This window comes from Macaca fascicularis, chromosome 4 (assembly GCF_037993035.2).
Source record: "Macaca fascicularis isolate 582-1 chromosome 4, T2T-MFA8v1.1".
In the NCBI taxonomy this organism is placed as follows: domain Eukaryota; kingdom Metazoa; phylum Chordata; class Mammalia; order Primates; family Cercopithecidae; genus Macaca; species Macaca fascicularis.
Genome location: NC_088378.1, coordinates 58,174,055 through 58,192,104, shown reverse-complemented (window position 1 = coordinate 58,192,104; position 18,050 = coordinate 58,174,055). Strand labels below are relative to the sequence as shown.

The window sequence follows — 18,050 nt, the reverse complement described above, 5'->3', positions numbered from 1 at the left end:
CGCGGTGGCTCACGCCTGTAATCCCGGCACTTTGGGAGGCCGAGGCGGGCGGATCGCCTGGGGTCAGGAGTTTGAGGCCAGCCGGACCAACATAGAGAAACTCCGTCTTTACTAGAAAGACAAAAAATTAACCAGGCAAGGTGGCACACGCCTGTAGTCCCAGCTACTCTGCAGGCTGAGGCAGGAGAATCGCTTGAACCCGGGAGATGGAGTTTGCGGTGAACAGAGATCGCTCTACTGCACTCTAGCCAGGGCAACAAGAGCGAAACTCCCTCTCAAAAAAAAAAAAAAAAAGACGAAGAAGAAGAATGCAAATGGCAGTGACCCCAGGAAAAGGTGCTCAGTATCCGCAGTCCTCAGGGACATGCCAATTGCACCCACAAGGGGACGCCTCACCCCGCTGGAATAGCTGACCCCAAACACATTGAGGGTGGAGCGGGTGGGGCCTGTATTCCTTACAGGGCAGAGAGCAGGAGATGGAGAGTCGGTGGAGTGCGGGTGCTGTATGTATGTCACCCTCTCCCCATTTTCGTGGCAGGGGTTTCTCCCCGTTCTCTGAGCCTACCTGCTTCCTTCCTCTCCCTTTCTCCCGCCCTCCCTCGAATCCTTCTGTCCACCCATCCCAAGTTTTCTCCGCCTCACGATGTCTATGCTCGGGGCCCCCAGCCCAGAGGAGAAACCAGGAGTCCTGGACCGCGAGCGGCCGGGGTCGAGGAGGCAACAACGGGAAGCCCCGCCCGTCTCGGGCGCCCTCTCGCAGCAGCCCCAAGGCAAGGGGGATGGGGAGTACTTTTGGGGGCTACACTGTTGGAGCCCCACTAATCCGAGCGGGAAGGTGACGTCTCCACACGGAGCCGGTGGCAAAGTCCCCGCGAGGATGAAGGGGAAACCTCCTGCTCCTCACCACACCAAAACCCCACATTTCCAGGATCCTTCCATCGCGGGAACCGCCTGTCCCTTGCCGCGACAGCCGAGTCCTCCCAGGTAAGGCCGTTTTGTCCGGAGGCTGTGGACCCGGAGGCCCTGGCGCATTGGCCGGCAGCGGGGCACCCGCTCCGCGGTCTCCACCGGGCAGGACCCGGGTCCAGAGCTCCGGCGTAGCGGGCGACCTGGGAGGAGGGAGCAGAGCCCAGAGGACGTGACTGGGTGGAAACTGAAACCGCCAGGTGCGAACTTTCCCCAAAATCATCTGTGGTTGAAATCAGCAATCACCTGTAATATTTCCCCTGTGACAATACCGTTGGGTAAATATCTATAGCCAGTGCCTCGTCACTGCAGCAGTCCCGCATGCGCTTACCTGGGTTCCGAGTCCCTGGAACCTCGTGGCCCACAACAGATCTGGCAAGCCCACCCAGTGACTGTCCCCAGGACTCCGGGCCCCATTTTTCCTTACTTCTTTACCTCCATATAGTCACCTGTTGCAGGATGGAAACCATGAAAAGTCATGTGCAAAAGACTCCCCGACCCCTGCCTGCATCCACTCTCATTGGCCACATGCCCAGGACAAAACTTTATTGGATTCTTCTCATCTTTCCAGGGAGTCTTTATGCCATTTCAAACGCATATTAATACATATTCTTAATTCAGACTTGGATATTTTTGACCCTTGATGAGCCCTGTCACCCTGTTCTCCAGGAAGCTTGTACTAGTTACCTCTCTCTCTACAGTGGATGTTTCACCATCCTCTGCCCAAGCTGGGTCTTCACAATCACAGACAAGAGTGTTGCCAGCATTGCCATTCCGTGACATGAGACGCTTTAAAGGTGCATTACTTTGCACAGCAATTCTGTGTCTGGAAATCTATTCTATACAATTGAATTGAGACTCATGCAAGCACAGTTTCTGCAGCATTTCGTGTCTGTAAAAGTAACTGACTGGAGACCATCTGGATCTTCATACATAGACACTGGTTACATTTGTTGTGATGCAGTCTTTCTATGCAATATCATGCAGAGATAAAAAGGAAAAGAATCTGTATGTGCAGATCTTGGAAGATCTTCAAAGTGTGTTATTTTGAGATAGAATCTGCATGCAGCAGAGTGCCTATGGGCTTATGTTTATTTCAAAAACCAGCACTGATAGGTGTACACATCTCTACTTTTAGTAACGAAAACCGTATTTCCATAACTTATTGCCAGTCTGCTTGTCTGTTTTAGGAAAAATCAATGTAGCTGAAAAGCCATGGTTGCAGGAACCGGTCATCACCGGCCAAGATTCTACACAGTCCTACACATCCTCCCAGCTGAGGATGCCGGAGGAACAGGATGTAGAATGCAGTCGTGTTTTAGAGAGGAACCTAAAGTCAAACTGGACCAGGTATCTTGTCTTGATCTCTGCCTCTTCACCCAACCCCCACCTGGTCAGGCAGTGACCCTGGAGGGGCTGGGATGATGCTTGGAGGGCAGTAAGAATGGGGAGCCAATGGTGGGAACATGGTGAACAGGGAGAGCAGGGACCCCACAGCAATGGGGGAGGAGCTGGTGTGATGCTGGTGTAGCAGGACGAGCCACAGACAAAACTTAGACACCAGATTAAAGAAGGAAGTGGTTTTTTATTCGGCCGGGGGCATCGGCAGACTCACGTCTTAAGAGCCGAGCTCCCAGAAAAGGAAATTCTTGGCCTTTTTAAAGGCTTTTAACTTTCAGGGGTCCACGTGAAAGGGTCGTGATAAATTGAGCAAGCGTGGGAAACGTGACTGGGGGCTACATGCATCAGCTAACAGAACAAAAAGTTTTACAATGCTTTTTTCATACAGTGTCTGGAATTTACAGATAACACAAGTTTAGGTCAGGGATTGATGTTATTATTATTACTTTTTTTAACTCCTAGGACCAGGTGGTGGTGCCAAGGTTGTCTAGCTATTTATCTTACTTTTGTTTCTTTCTAACTTTTTGCTTTCTCTCTTTCCTCCTCTTTTGTGAACTAGGCAAGGTGGGGGTAGGAGGGCAGCAGGAGTAGTAGTGGTCTCCTTCCTTAGTGGGAGAAGAGAAGACTAGCAGTAGCTGAATAAGAGAAAAACAATAAGCTTGTCTGATCTACAAGTGCATCTATGAAAAGGTAGGTTAAAGTAGAAACCATTCTCCGCCTTCTTGAGACTATGACTAACAGCCTAGAACAGTACCACTGGATGAAATAGCTCAGGAAATAAGCTCCTGAGCTTATTAAAACCTGAAGAATATTTACCTCCTGAAGATCCAAGTTGGAAATAGTTTAGAGGAAGGAACTCCAATAGCAAGAGAAACACAGAACATGTGACAAGACCACCAAGGAGGACGAGTGATCAAAGAATCTGTTCCAGATTACTGTTGTCAACAAAAAGGGAAAATGTGGGACGGGCGTGGTAGCTCACACCTGTAATCCCAGCACTTTGGGAGGTCGAGGTGGGTGGATTACCTGAGGTCAGAAGTTAGAGACCAGCCTGGCCAACATGGCGAAATTCTGTCTCTACTAAAAATACAAAAAATTAACTGGGTGTGGTGGCAGGTGCCTGTAATCCCAGGTACTCAGGAGGCTGAAGCAGGAGAATCACTTGAACCCAGGAGGTGGAGGTTGCAGTGAGCCGAGATCGTGCCACTGCACTCCAGGGTAGGTGACAGAGTGAGACTCCATCTCAAAAAAAAAAAGGGTTGGTGGGGGTGGGAAATGTGAACCTAGGATCACAGAAACAAGGAATTGTTGCTAAGAATAACTGAGAATTATAGCTATGAAAGATATTAAGAAAATGGGGCTGAAGGTGGCACACAAAAGGGATAGGAAAATGTGCTGATACTTCTAAAATTAGGAATAAAACAAAACCATTAATACCAATAAATGTGATACATATTGGTATGAGTCATAGGTAAAGGGCAGCCACCCTGAGAAGAAAACTAGAATATATAACTTTTAAACCAACAGAAAAAAACCTTCAGTATACTAAATGGAACACAGGTATGGAGGGCAAATACCAGCAATAAAAAATACAGTAAATACATATGGACCAGGGAAAGTGGCTCACGTCTGTAATCCCTGCAATTTGGGAGGCCGAGGTGGGAGGATCGCTTGAGCTCAGGAGTTCAAGACCAGCCTGGGCAATATAGGCCGACCCCATCTCTGCAAACAAATATAGAAAATTAGCCCAGTGGGTGGCACATGCTTGTAGTCCTGGCTACTCGGAGGCTGAGGCAGTAAGATGGCCTGAGCTCAGGAGTTAGAGGCTACAGTAAGCTATGACCACGCCACTGCACTCCAGCCTGGACAATAAAGGGAGACCCCATATCTTTAAAAAAAAAAAAATGACAGAGCTAAATCCTAAACAGTAATAACAATGAAGGTGAATTACTAAACTTATCACATAAATCACTGAAACTCCCAGGTTGGATTTTTAAATATTGAATAATATACATTGTTTTCAAAAGGCAATGATAAATGTAAAGATTAAAAATAAAATGTGCTGTATCTGCCAAGAAAGGCTACTTTTGTGTGTGTGTGTGTATTCGTTTATTTTAGTGACTACAATATGCTTTATTGTTCTTGGAAAGGTCTCAGGGTTTGCTTTTAAATCAGACTGTGTGCTTTTCATCAGTTTCACATCTCTCTCCCCATGCCAGGCTGGCTCCAGCTAGCAATGCCACATTAAATTCCAGGGAGACCTTCAGAAACTTCCAGAAGCCTCCCCTCCTCCTGACCCCCATGTAGTCCAAGACCCCCTGTGTTTGCCCACAACCCCTGCTTAGGGTCCAGCCCCAGAACTCAACTACCTGACTCGACTTGGACCAGCCTGGCAGCAGGAGCAGAGGCTGGAGGCAAATGCCCAACTCTGCACCAGCAACTGTGCCACTGGGGACCTGAAGCCCAGGGCGTGACACACCCGGAGGAAGCAGAGGGCCCCGTGCATGAGTCACCCAGGCCCTCAAGGCTGTCACAGCTCCGTTGTCCCCGCCCCGCCCACTTGCAACTAGAGGCCATGGGGCCCTAAATGCTTAGATCCTTGCTCCCTCTCAGATCCCACCCCTTCTTTTCTCCTCTTTCCTCCTGGCCCCCTTATCTTTTCCCATCTCCATTCCCACTTTCAGACTCATTCCTTCTTTGCTTAAAAGGCAAGATTTTTGGCCAGGCACGGCGGCTCACATCTGTAATCCCAGCACTTTGGGAGGCTGAGGTGGGTTGACCATGAGATCAGGAGTTCGAGACCAGCCTGGCCAATGCAGTGAAACCCCATCTCTACTAAAAATACAAAAAATTAGCTGGGCATGGTGGCAGGCACCTGTAATCCCAGCTACTCAGAAAGCCGAGGCAGGAGAATCGTTTGAACCCAGGAGACAGAGGTTACAGCAAGCCGAGATTGCGCCACTGCACACCAGCCCAGGCAACAGTACAAGAGTCTGTCTTAAAAAAAAAAAAAAAAAAAAAAAAAAAAAAAAAAGGCAAGATTTTTCTGGCCCTGTTGCACTCTAGGCTCAATCAAACCTTAGCTGAAGACAGCAGTTTGCTGTCCACCATTACACTGTTTTCTAGAAGATTCTATCCTGATGAAGCACCCCCAGATTGGTTGAAAACCAAAATTACTTTTCCTTGGAAAATCTTTGTGGACACCCAGATGGGCATTCAAATTTCCATGTTGTGGCCGGGTGCGGTGGCTCATGCCTATAATTCCAGCACTTTTGGAGGCTGAGACAGGTGGATCACCTAAGGCCAGGAGTTCCAGCCCACCCTGGCCAACATGGTGAGACATGGTCTGTACTAAAATCGCAAAAATTAGCCTGGCACAGTGGCAGGCGCCTGTAATCCCAACTACTTAGGAGGCCGAGGCAGGAGAATCACTTGAACCCGGGAGATGGAGGTTGCAGTGAGTTGAGATCGTCCCAGTGCACTCCAGTCTGGGCGACAGCGCGAGACTCTGTACGCCGCATCCCCACAAAAAATAAATAAAAAACACCCAACAACCAAAAAGGGAAAACAGGGAAAAAAATATTACCAACTTGTGCCAGCCACGAGGTCTTCAACCTCGATGCTGCCACCTTCAGGCCCCTGGGGGTTACAACCTCCGCTCCAGCTCCCCTCTGAACCTGTGCTATTCCTCTAGCCCCATTCACTCCCACAACTGTCTCATTCATTCACTGGTTCACTCAGCCTCCAACCACCCTTAAATCATGTCAGGCTCACCAGGTGATGGAGAGAAAAATCCTCTGTGGGTCTGAAAAACACGTCTGAGTCCTGATGAATGGGCCTTGCTTTCATTTCCTCTCCCTCACAGCACCCTCAGGGCCATGAAGAGGCCTCGGCCTGGGATCAGAGCTCCAGCTCTCCTCAGGGTGGACCTGGCTTTTGCTGACTTCAGGGTGGGCCGCAGGGCTCACAACTGAAATAGGAGACCTGCCCTGGGTCCTTAGCACGTGCAAGGACAGAGTTTCTTGTAAAATTTGTCATTTTCCACATGCAGACATCCATGCCCAGAAAGCTGAAGAACTTTGCACGGGAATGCCACAATATCAGCTGACTTCCATGTCTGAATACATGGTCTCTAGATCATGGCCATTACAGTCACTTTTGAACCACTTCTGTCTCCATCCTGGGCTGGATCTTCTCACACACAGATCCCCAGACCACCAAGCTATGCCTTCACAAATCTGAGAACTGCCCACCCCCATGTGTCTGTTGTCCTCCATACCACCCTCCACATGGCCCCTCCTGCACAGAGGCTCTCGTGCATCAGGCCAGAACCTTCCAGGCTTCTGTGTCCCTGCTCAGTCACAGAGGCTGCTGCCATCCCATGTTTCTGTCCTGAAGCAGAGACAGGCCCTGGGCTTTGTCCGGGCCTCCTCCCCTTTCCCACGGCCTCAGGACCCTGGAGACTGATGGTCAACAGGTGCAGGTTCTCCCCACATGAAGACTGTGTAGAGTGGGAGGTCTGTGTCTATTTTTCTCATTCAATGGGGAACCGGCTGAGTGGCTGGGGGCAGAGTGGGACTCAGGGGTTCTGCCCAGTCCTCACCCCAGGCTAAGCCCTCCCTTGTGGCCAGGGGCCACTGGGCCCCCCACTTACCTCTGGCTTCTGCCCACAGATCTAGATGGTTCCACGGTGACTGAGACGAGGATGCACTCACGTTGCCCCTTTGAGGATGGCTGCAGGGACCATCCAGGGACTGAGCAGAGGTGTGGGTGCAGCCATGGATTTGGGTGTAGTTGGCCACAGATGGGTGTGCAGCAAAGTGAGCCCCATCAAGACGTAGACTCCACCCTCGGCTTCTGCTCTCCATGGAAACACAATTGATCACATAAAGATTGATCACGGTAGGCCTTTAGGGCTTTCCTTTCTTTTTTTTCCCCAAAGTCATAAAGGGATATATAACACACTCAAAGACCTCCTCATGCTTTTAGAGGTGAGGCAAAGAAGGTCCGCTCCGGACTGGGAACCTGCGGCGCCCTGGACGGAGAGGGGCGGGGATTCTGCCCTGCAGGCGGAGGGAGGGCAGGTGTCGCTGGCGCAGGCGGTGACGGAGAACACCGCCGCCACTGAATATCCCCGTGCAAGTTTCTTCACCTTCCTCTGCATCAGTGTTTACACTGGGGTAATGATAAATGCTGTGTTGAAAAATTAAAAGAGGAAGGAACTGTGTCCTGGTCCGCGCGGAACCCGCGCACGCCGCCACCAAGTCGCAGGGGCGGGGTGGACGGGGAGGGTTCGCCCGACCTGGCCGCTGTCAGGCCAGGAGCCGGGGACAGGACCGAGTGGAGCGTTCCCCAGAGGAGGGCCGGCAAACGTTTCAGGTGGATCCCAGCCTTGGACTGAGCGCAGCGGCGGGGCGGGGCGGAGTCGGACGGAGGGCACGTCACCGGCCTGGGCGGGGCACCCAACAACCAATCGGCTTGGGGTTCTCTTTGCAACTCAACCGCGGATCTCCGCTGCGACAGCGATTCCGGTGCCTTGCGCTGCAGATGCCCCATGGCAGAGGCCGCCAGCCCCACGTTCCTTCTGTGCCTCCCGCTTCTGTTCCTGCTGTCCGGCTGGTTCGGGGCAGGGAGGGCCGGTGAGTTCAGGGATGGAGCCTAAGCGGGACGGGGGCCAAACCTGGAGGACTGTGGACTATACCGGGTTTCAGAGGAGGGGAAGGCTTCTGGAAGGACTGGCGCGATCTCCCAGGACTGCGTGCCCCCTCAGTTCCCCTGCCAGGCTCCTTTCCTCCGGTCTTCTTTCTGTGGCTACTGCTTGCCCCACAGGCCAGGAGGGGGGCGGGGGGTCAAAGAAGGCAGACAAGGAACCGCAGGAGGGTGGAGGGACCAAAGGGCTTGCCGAGCCCAAGGTGGGGCGGGGATCCCTGGTGCAGACTCGCAGCCCCACTCACCCTCGGGAAGGAGAAACCAGAGCTCCCGGAACCTGAGCTGTGGTCAGGACAGAGGTGAAGGGGGTTCCACAGGGACGCGATCACTGACACCCCCACCAGCCACAGGCTTGCTCTGTTCTCACCCGCTCTCCACCACACAAACCCTCCAGCACCCCCAGGGCTCCTTGCCTTGGAACTTCCCTGCCCTGGAACTTCCCTCTGAGCTTTGCTGCAGACACTAACCCGCACCCAGGGGCTCACCAGACACTTCCCACCGCTCCCCTCAGCGTTCACTTACACTACCCAGGTCACATTCATTCACTACCCATCTCAGCCCAGCCCTGTCACCCCACAGGCCTCCCTCACCTCCCCATCCATGAAGGGGCCCTTAGCACCTCCCCAACCAACTAGCACCCTCTACCCTTCTCCCCAGCAAACACTCCCCACGCTTTCCACAGAACTTAGTGCAGGGGGGATGGGAAGGACCATTTCCCCCAGGATGACCCTGGGAGCGCCCGTGAGTAGAGGCGCCCACTACTTCCCTTGGGTCCCAGATCCGCCTGTTCTTCCTACTGGGGAGCAAACGTCATACAGAATAGTCACTATGCAGACAGGAGTCAGCAAACCCTTTCTAGAAAGGAAAGGCTGAAGGCACTTTGGTCCTTGCTGGCCGTGGGTTCTCTGTGTCAAGTCCTGTCCCTTTGTGGAGCAGCAGCAGGAAATGGCAACCTGTTAATAAAAGGGAGACCAGATGTGAACACCATCCTAGGTTGCTGACCCCAGATGAGGGTACATGCTGTGTCCTGGCAATTGCTGCCCCATCCCCTAGGGTGTCATCTCCAAGTGGTGTAAGTTGAAGAGTCACAGGTGTGTCCGACCCTGCCTGTGGCTTCTGGGTGGTGTGGATGTGATGGATGTAAGTGGAGATTCTATGATTCAGGGTGTACTGCCCCCCTCCTTTGCTGCTGGGTGGCATCAGTCATCCCCCAGGACCTTCAGGGACCCTCCCTGAAGCCTCAGGTGTGAGCTGAGGGTGAGGGGGTGCAGGCATGGGGTGTCCTGGGGATCAGGACCAACTGCTTGTGCAGCTTCTTGGTTCCCTGTGGCCCTGCTCCGGCCCATCCCAGGAGACCCACCTGCGTCTTCTCACTGCCGGGCCTACCTTCCTAATGGGCAGCTCTGAGGCTACCTGGTGACTGCCCTCCCATTGCTGGAGGCTATCTCCACCAGGGCCCAGAACGACACCTGGAGCCACTTTAAATGAGCCTTGCTTCTGAGCACTAGGGGACCCTGTTGTGATTCTGTGGTTGGGAATTGCCATGAAATCCACATAGCACCTTTTCCAACCACACATGTCTCTGGGATCTTAGGGACTCCAGGGTCAAATAGCCGTAGTGGCAGGTCCAGCCACACCCCTCGTTCACAGAGTGTGTATGGCTGCATTACGAGCTACAAGAGCAGAGTTGAGTAGTGACAGGGGAGGTCTTATGACCAGCACAACCTCTAATAGTTACTACATTAGCTATAAACACTGTCCATTCCCGGTACAAATCCAGGAAATGTGAAATTACCATCAAATGGGTCCATGAACCCAGCACATCCCTCTAAGCTGGACCTGACACAGGTGTCCATCCATTACTTTGCCCCATTGCACCTCATGAGTAACAGGGAAGCAAGTTAATGCTTCAGATCCCTGGGAGGGGGTCGGATCACACACTATGTTCACTAGGAGTGTCTGGGTATTTGCTGTTTCATGGTGTACAGTTACCAGAGTGAATGCCCGTCTGGTTCTGTGGGGGACTCTTAAGCAGTCATTGCACTTGCTGTGGGGTCAAAGAGGCCCACCAGGGGCTCTGGGCTCTCCTTCTAGTAATGGACTTGATCTGAGATGTGGCTCAGTTCTCAAAGCTGGGCAAAGGAGCTCAGTTATTTCCTGGGGTGACAACTTTCAGCCTCCAGGTCATCCATCCTTGAATTTTGTCTTTGTTTGTTGTAGTTATTTAAATCTAGCAGTATCCAGGTTGAGTCTCCATCTCTTTTGGATCTTGGACCACTTCATTCTATGAGCCATGGGCATAGCTTTCTATGGCTGAAGTCTCCAGCTGGCATTGTGACTTCTCTAATTATTTCCATCATTGCACCCTCCTTCCTCTTGACAGTTGATGGCCTCCACTTGAGATCTGTTATTTGAGGATTTTCCATCCCCATTACTACTGGAAGCCTATTTCAGGAAGAGCATCTCCTACCCCCAACCTTGGCCTTCAGCAACAGGCATCCCTGAGCTTCTTGACAATCGGCTGCCTTCTCCCAGGGCCTTCTTATATGCTGGGTAAACAGGAGTCCTCCAGGCATCCCTTGAGCCCAGAGGGTGGCCACTGTTCTGAATTTTCATACTGCAGCCACTCTAGCATCTGCACTTCTCTGAGCCTTTTGTTCTTTCCTCTACAACCTGCCATGTAAGAGATGGGCTTTCTGTTTCGTGCACTGTGGGTCATTCCTTTTTCCAAGGTTCCAAGGGCAACCTAGTAGCAGCTGAGAAGCATATTCCAGGAACTTACCATGTCTTCTTTCCCATAATAAATAAACTCATCCTTACCCAATTTAGACTACATTGTACCCACTACACCATGCTGCAAAATCTTCAGGGTGCTCTCCTGCCTCCTGCAGTCCACCTGGGCTGCTGCTGAAGATCCTGCCATCTAGGTCCTTTCACCTGTAGCAGGCCTGCCACCTCCCTGGCAGGGTCCTGTGCTGACAGATGTGAGTATAAGTCTGGGCAGAGTGGGGAGATGGACATGTTGGCGACCCATGGTTCCTCCACAGGCAGAGACCACCATCGAGGAAGAGAAATCCATCTCTGCCAGCCCAGCCTTCAGGAAACCCTCTTGCTGTCACAGTGTTTGGGGTCTTTCCCCCACCTCAAAATTCTCCGGTATTTTGGGGTTTTTTTTTCCATAGACACTCACTCTTTCTGGTATAACTTCACCATCATTCGTTTTCCCAGACATGGACAACAGTGGTGTGAGGTCCAAGGCTAGATGGATCAGAAGAATTTCCTCTCCTATGACTGTGGCAGTGACAAGGTCTTACCTATGGGTCACCTAGAAGAGCAGCTGGAGGCCACAGATGCCTGGGGAAAACAATTGGAAATGCTGAGAGAGGTGGGACAGAGGCTCAGACTGGAACTGGCTGACACTGAGCTGGAGGATTTCACACCCAGCGGTGAGTGGTGGAGACCAAGGACAGAAGGGAGCAGAGTGTGGGCTCAGGGGCTGCACTTTGTGTGGGTAGAATAAATTAGACATGGGACCTCCATGAAGCCCAGCAGCAAGGGCAGGACTTGGAGGAGGCAACAGGACCAGATGAGAAGGGTCTCAGCATAGGAGGATGTGGGACAGGGAAGAGAATGTGTAAAGACCAGAGCTGATCTCTTTCTGATTGGGGCAGGACCCCGCACGCTGCAGGCCAGGATGTCTTGTGAGTGTGAAACTGACGGACGCATCCGTGGATCTTGGCAGTTCGGCTTTGACAGACAGAAGTTCCTCCTCTTTGACTCAAACAACAGAAAATGGACAGTGGTTCAGGCTGGAGCCAGGCGGATGAAAGAGAAGTGGGAGGACAGTAGACTAACCATGTTCTTTCAGGTGTTCTCAATGGGAGACTGCAAGAGCTGGCTTAGGGACTTCCTGATGCACAGGAAGAAGAGGCTGGAACCCACAGGTAACTGACAGGGGAGCACTGGGAGCACGCTGGAGATGCCATCGAGTTACACCCTTGTCTGTGAGTGTCTGCGTATGGTGGGTGTGGGTGTATGGGTGTGAGTGGGTGTGAGTCTATGCATGTGTGAGTGTGAGTGTGTGTGTGAGTGAGTGTAAGAACATGAACCCCTCATGGGGGGCTCCTCCTGGGGATGCCTTGGCTCTCCCATCCTCCTCTTCTCTCTCCCTCCTGACTCCTCTTCCTCACTGCACTTGCTTTTGCTCCACTTACTGTGGATTTATTACCAACCTCGAAACTGTGGGCGTCATTGTGTTTCTAGACCTTTCTCTTTAGATTTCCCTCCACCTAGAATTACTTTTCCTTTCCTCTCCTTTGGTCTCTTTCTGGAAATCCATCAAAACCACCTCGAATGCCAGCCCCGAGACTCTCCCCTCCCCAGCCCTGGGACATCACCTCCTCTTCTGCCAGAGCAGGAGGGTGGGCTGTGCTGTCACCTTGCTTCCCTCAGCAGCTATGTGAGCTCCCTGAGGATGGGGACACCCCCTCTCCTTTCCTACCACCAGGACCTGTCACAGTGGCTGCCCCACAGCAGGGGAGACAAATCCTCTGCCTTCCAGGATGACCTGGGGCAGCAGGAGCTGAAGAGGTGTCTCCTCAGATTTGGGGCATGGACAAGAGTTGTCACTCCAGTGTTTCCATTTCAGAACCACTCACTGTGGCCCCACGCACAGCCCAAACCAAAGCCATGGCCACCAACCTCAGTCTCTGGAGCCTCCTCATCATTCTCTGCTTCATCCTCCCTGGCATCTCAGGAGAGTCCTTTAGAGTGACAGGTACTGTGGGAAAAACTGTGAGGGGAACAAGAGACAGATGGGTGAGGTGGGAGGAAGGGAAAGAGAATTCCCAGAGCCCCATCCCTCCCCATGGCCGGGACCTTCTCATCCTGACATGAGACAGGTCAATAAGACCTGGTGTCACCTGTTGGCAATGACCTGGGCAACTCAACCTTGAGTTCTGATGGATTCTCACTGTCAGAGGGTAGAGGGAAAGGGAGAGGCCCATACCAAAGCTCAGGGCCTATTGAGCTTGAGAGGGTTTAGCCAATTCAGGCCTGTTTCAGAGCAGGTTTCTATTCAGGAAGGGTAGTGGTGTGTGGCCTGCAGGCAGCAGGAACTCAGGCATGGGCAGTCCGTGCAATAGGAGAGGAACAGCATGGCTGTTTCACCTAGGATGTCAAGGGAAAGGGTGTCCCTGGAGGAGGCTAAGAAGAGAGCCATCTGGAGGAATCCCAGGACAAGGGGGCTGTGAGGGCCTTGGTCCACCCAGTTCCTAAAGCTGCATTCCCAGAGAAAGCACCTTGAGTTCCAACAGTTAAAGTGAAAGATGAAAAGTAGAGCATGTCCAGGATGAGTTTTAGGAAAAGGCCAAGCCCCTTGTACCCAAGGGATTCATGGCCAGGCCCTGGGGTGATGCCCCTGCCATTATGCCTCCTGCGCACTCCAGATCTTGAGTCAGCTGATGGCCCTGCCTGGAGCAGAGTGGACTCAGACAGGGGAGCTGAGCTGCTGCTGAAATTCCATGGTCACCACTGAGCTTAGCCAGGAATGAATGGGGCAGGGCAGGGACAGTCCCATTTAGAGCTATGGGTGTAGCTCCCAGGGTGAGGAGAGGCTGAGAGGGAAGGGGAAACAAGGAAGTTTGCCTGCAAGCCCAACCAAGGCCAGGAAACATGGATCCAGATACTTCTGTTTGGACAAGGCTCCTCCAGGTCGTCTAGACCCTTCTATGAGAGGGAGGAGCAGTACCTGAGTGAGGGTGCAGACCCCTCATTACCAGCCTCAGTTCTGAGCCTCCCTGGGCTGTAACAGGACCTGGGCTGGCTCTGTGGTGTGGTGAAGGAGGGAGGAGGTTGGGACAGGCTGCACAGCCAGGGTTAGGGCTGGAGGGAGAAACATATTCCATATTTGGAGGAGAGGCTCCGAAATGGGGAGGGTCTGGGAAGGATCACCCAGGAGAACAGATCCAGGTTTTTCTCAGCCACTTAAACCAACACTTCATCTTTTGTTAAGGTGAAAGATGATATCAAGAACCCCCTGTTAGTCTGGTCTGGTTCCTGCTCTCCCTTTAGGGAGGCCGCCTGTCTACTCACCACTGTGCCTTTCTGGAAAGCAGGAGTTCAAGCCTTAGCAAGTCCACAGTGTTGCAGGAAGTCAGGGACCACAAATGGAGGGACAGGCTGGAGCTGTGGCAGAGGAACATAAGTTGTGAAGATTTCATGGATATTTATCACTTCCCTAATAATACTTTTATAATTTCTTACGCCTGTCTTGCTTGAATCTCTTAATCCTGTTATCTTCATAAGCTGAGGATGTACATCACCTCAGGACCCCGTGATGATTGTGGTAACTGAACAAATTGATTGTAAAACATGTGTGTTTGAACAATATGAAATCTATGCCCCTTGAAAATGAACAGAACAACAGCGATTTTAGGGAACAAGGGAAGACAACCATAAGATCTGACTGGCTGTGGGGTTGGGAAAAAAGAGCCATATTTTTCTTCTTGCAGAGAGCCTATAAATGGACATGCAAGTAGGAGAGATATTCTTAAATTCTTTTCGTAGCAAGGAATATAATATTAAGCCCCTAGGAAAAGAATTGAATTCCTGGGGGAAGGTCTATAAATGGCTGCTCTGGGAGTGTCTGTCTTACACGGTTGAGATAAGGACTGAAGTATGCCCTGGTCTCCTGCAGTACCCTCAGGCTTATTAGGGTGGGGGGAAAATCCCACCCTGGTGAATTTGGGTGAATTTGAGGTCAGACCAATTCTCTGCTCTTGAACTCTGTTTTCTGTTGTTTAAGATGTTTATCAAGACAATACTTGCACAGCTGAACATAGACCCTTATCAGTAATTCTAATTTTGCCTTTTGCCTTGTGATCTTTGCTTTGCCCTTTGCCTTGTGATCTTTATCCCCCTTTGAAGCATGTGATCTTTGTGACCTACTCCCTATTCGTACATCCACTCCCCTTTTGAAGTCCTTAATAAAAACCTGCTGGTTTTGCTGCTCAGGTGGGCATCACAGACCTTCCAACATATGATGTCACCCCTGGCAGCACAGTTGTAAATTCGTCTCTTTGTACTCTTTCTCTTTATTTCTCAGACCTGCCGACACTTAGGGAAAATAGAAAGAACATATGTTGAAATATTGAGGGTGGGTTCCCCCGATACCACAGCCCCCCCACCAGCAGATGACGAGGACATTGTAGACTCAACATGTCATGCCACTCATTTCCTTTGGTGATGATCCTAGCAGCCATTTTTCTTAACATCTTCTGTCACTTTCTCTCAGTGGTAATGAAAGGAATTCCTGCACACGTTTTAACTGAACAAGAAATCCCAGCAAAAAAAAAAAAAAAAAGAGTTATTTCTGCTTCTTTGATTATGGAAAACAGACACTTCTCTGAAGCATGACCTTATTCTTCCAAGCAGTATTGCTAGTAAAATAGTGTGCTGGACCTCAGATCTCAGGGATCTTTTCCATGCACTGACCAAGAATTGTATTAATCCTTTTTACTGTTATGCTTTTTTACAGTTTTTCATTCTGTCAACCATATTGGAGTGAAGTGGCATAATCATCACTCACTGTAATCTCCAACTCCTGGGCTCAAGTGATCCTCTAGACTCAACCTCTAGAATAGCTGCAAGTACACTCACATGCCACCATGCCTGGCAAATTGTTTGATTTTTGGGTAGAGACTGGGTCTTCCTATGTTGCCCTATATAGAGAATTAATGGGATTTCATTCTTCTGACATGTTATATTTAATAATAAAACTAGTGATGCTGCTAGATATCTTTTGGAGACAGAGACTTTAAAGATCACTCTTAATTTATAAGCAGTCTGGCTGTCAGTCTTCACCACTGTCCTGATGTCCTGGGCTAGCAGATATTCCTGCCTCTATCCCTGCTTCCAGAATGTGATGCTTTCTGGTTTGTCCCCAGCCCACTCCACGGTTGGCAGCGGCTTTTCTCATCATTCTTTAGCCCTGACCGTGCTCACTTCTAGTGAAAGAAATCCTCACTACAGATACATCTCTATTTGTAAATGTTATTATATTCCCCCATAGACAAAAGATCAGAAGCAGAATATATAAAGAACTACTAGAAATTAATAAAATCACCTAATTCTTCAGGAAATGCTGTGAGCAATTCAGAGATCCTAAAGAAACCTGTGAAAGCTTTCATAGCTCTGATACAATCAAGAAAACAATGGTCTACCCCTGTATACTCATCTTACCAACAAATTTTTTTAGTCTGTCTCTACCAATTGGTGGACAGGAAATGGAATATCAGAGACTTCTTACATTGTGGGTAAGAGTCCAGATTGAATCACTTTTTTGATGTCTACTCAGGTAGTATCCAGGAGAGTGGATGCTGTGCTTATCCCACTAACCAGCAATCCCAGAGTCAGTTCTGGGTTCCAAACATGTTCCAGAGAACATGGAGATACTAGGATGCTGACTGTGCTGTCCTTTGTTGTAGCAAAAAGTTAGCAATGAAATATTCAAGTATAGTACAGAATGCTTTTCAATGTTGATGAAAGATTCCTGTTTTGCTCTACATCAGACTACAAAATCCGAACTAGCAAAAATGAAACAATTCAAATGCTGGATGAAAATGTTAAACTTCTCCAACATATTAGTGAACATTTGTGATTTACACACAATAAAAATAACCACATCAATCCAGATCACTTTCCATATTTCCAAAAATATACAGATCAATCAGTGGGACAAATACAACACCATAGTGTAGATATTTAGGAAAATAAGGGGGTAGGAAATGCCCACATCCATCAGCTCCCTGGTGATGAAAGACATTCTTAGAACAATTGCTGAACCCAGAGTGGCGTCTTAGCATGAGATGGTCGCAATGTCTGCAGTGAAATCTAACTTGGAGTTTGCACAGGGGTTATCTGGAGAGTGTCCTGGTTTGCAAGGAAACCATAGTAAAGTATGGGGCATGAGGTGGCATCTCTAAGATGGGATGTCAGCGTGACAGCTCACTCTCAAGTAGTGCAGGAAGAGAAGTTCTCCGTAATGTGCTTGCAACCACTCTGTTCATTCTATTGTTTCATTTTTTTTTTTACTAGTTGAAAATAGAAATTGAAGAAAAACTTACTTTTCAGAAATTGATGTGAAGGAGTGAATACCTCCATAAATGCAGCACAGCTCCTCCTCCTCCTGCAAAGCCAGGGCCTCCAGGTATTTTCCTCTTAACCCTCAGCCTCAGGCAGCTTCTCCTGCCCCCTTATCCCCTGAAGGCAACCCCCAGGCCCCTCTAGAGACTGAAGCAGCTCAAGCCCAGGGTCCCTTCATCACTTTCTAAATACATGGCCTGATCCAGATGAGACTCAGATCTGTGAAGTGTTGGATTTCCATGGGCACAGGAGCTGAGGGAGGGTTCTCCTTCCATATAGGGCTCACTTTACCACACAGCCATCAATGGTCGCCCAGGTTTGAGTCGCTGGCTGCACCCTTTCTCCATTCAGCTCATCCCTGTGGTCACTTCATCCACCCACAACTGAGGAACCCCCAGCACATCCTCGTCTCAGTCACCATGGAGGCATCTGGAACCATGGGCAGAAGTAAGAGGGAGGTGGGGGGCCCAGTGGCCCCTGGCTGCTGTGGAGGGTATAGCCTGGGGTGAGGACTGAGCAGAGATCATGAGTCCCACTCTGCCCCCAGCCACTCAGCTCTTTCCTCATTAAATGAAAAAAAATAGGCACAGACCTCCCACTCCACACAGTCTTCATGTGGGGAGAAACTGCACCTGGTGACCTTCAATCCCCAGGGCCCTGAGGCTGTGGGAAAAGATGGGAGGCCTGGGGCAAGCCCAGGGCCTTTCTCTGCTTCAGGACAGGGGCATGGGATGGCAGCCACCTCTGTGACTGAGCAGGGACACGGTAGCCTAGAAGATTCTGGCCTGATGCACTAGAGGCTCTGTCCAGGAGAGGCCACACAGAGGGTG

At 50.5% G+C, this 18,050-nt stretch overlaps 1 pseudogene; it reads left to right on the top strand.

Moving 5' to 3' along the window:
• Positions 1-7,859: 7,859 nt before the first annotated feature.
• Positions 7,860-15,146, top strand: LOC123573009 (UL16-binding protein 3-like; annotated as a pseudogene).
• The last annotated feature ends 2,904 nt before the right edge of the window (positions 15,147-18,050 follow it).